Below are 1,920 nucleotides of genomic sequence, written 5' to 3' on the forward strand. Positions count from 1 at the left end.
AAGCTCCTGAGCATAAAAACCGTTACCTCTTGTTCAATTCTATTATTCTCTCTTCTTCCCTCTCCTTTAATCATCTTCACCCTCTTGTAACCTGCTCTGCATTTCCATAATTTCAAACTCTCATTAGTGAAGTTCAACCTGCTTGGCATGCTCTTTCGTCAACCCTTCCTATCACACAATGAACCATATTTCATCAGTCAAAACACTGAAACACATCAGAGTTCTTTTTTTTCTCTGAAGAATTCCTCTAATGTCCACTCCGAATAATTTCTTATTCTTTCCCATATACCTTAACTGGGCTTTGAACTTAACTACATTCTCTTGTAGTCACAGGTAGAAAATTATTTGCTTGTGGCTGTTTTCCTTACTAGGTTGTAAACTCTTCAGAGGCCCGAACTGAATGTAAATCCTCAGAGGCCAGAACTGAATATAATTCCTCAGCAAAGCTGTTGGCACATATATTATCTTCCAAGTCTGTGCAAATTGAATGAAAGAATAGCATGACTGAAGTTAAGCAATACAAAGATGTAGAATTATTGTCAGGTTTTGCCTATGTATGATGGCTATCTGGAGAATGCAAACCAATAAAAGGAAAAAAGTCTCTGGTGATCTAGTAAGCAAGAGATTTTAGAGAAATTAGAAGCAACTCACTAACAGAGTTGGCCTTGGAAAGCAAGCTAAAAATAAAAGAACAATTCAGGAGATGATGAGATGTCAGAATTAAGGGAAGTTAGGGCCAGCAGGTGGCTTGGTGGTTGGAGCACTGTTCTCACATGGGTAACTGCGGTTCAAGTCCTGGACCTGGCTGCTTGCTTTCTAAATGCCTGCAACCCCCATATCTCTATCTCTCTCTGATGACCATAGCAAGTTAATAATAATAATAATAAAATTAAAATAATTATTTAAAGAAAGAATTAAGGGAAGTTAAAGGAGTACCAGTTCAATGAATATTCAAAGTAGGTTCAGAAGGTCCAAAAATTAGAGAAATAAAGTATGTGGGACCAGAAACATTGTTTTAGAGTTTAAGATTTAGAAGTGAAGGGGGAAATGTAACAAACCTGTGTAAAGACTTGGAGAAACTACCAAAGTTAGAACTTATCAGTGAGAATTACAGGATATAAAAAATTCTAGCTAAGTCCAAACAAGAATAATTTAGGCTGTACACAGAAGGACAGACAAAATATTAAACAGGCAAGTCCTTGCAGTTGGTGAAATTCTAGCATAAAAAAAAAAATACATGTTGATGTTTATGAGCCTGAGAAGGGAAAGGAGAAGATAGGTAGATTGTGACCTAAATGTTTAAACCACTATGAAGGAAAAAGGTGATCCTAGAAGTCAATGAATAGTGTTGATGCTGACAATAGGAAGATAATAATAAAAGAAGGTTATGGAAATATCAAAAAAAGGAGAAATTAGGCACTCATAGATTCATTCCCAAGAAATATAGAGGACCCCAAATAGAGTCAACCCAAGAAGATCTTCTCCAAGACACATTATAGCCAGATTGACCAAAATCACAGACAAAGACAAGATACTAAGATTGGCAAAAGAAAAAAGGCAAGTTACCTACAAAGGGTATCCCATCAGACTAACAGCAGACCTCTCATCGGAAACAATGTGAGCGAGGAAAGAATGGGAAAATATATTCAAAGTGTTAAGGGAAAAGCAATTTCAACCAAGAATACTGTACCCAGCAAGATTATTGTTCATTTGGGAAGAAAAGACACAAACGTTCCTAGATAAACAAAACCTGAAAGAATTTACCAGCATCAGACCAGATCTCCAACAAGTTCTTAAGGGAGTGCTATGTCAGTAAAATTAAATGCAGACACATAGAAATAAGAGTTCAAAAACTAAGAAAATGGGCAACTTAATTGTAGGGACAAAGTCTGGAGTTGAATATTATATCCCAGAGTTCAA

Source organism: Tupaia chinensis, unplaced genomic scaffold, assembly GCF_000334495.1.
Source record: "Tupaia chinensis unplaced genomic scaffold, TupChi_1.0 Scaffold145870_1, whole genome shotgun sequence".
NCBI lineage: Eukaryota > Metazoa > Chordata > Mammalia > Scandentia > Tupaiidae > Tupaia > Tupaia belangeri.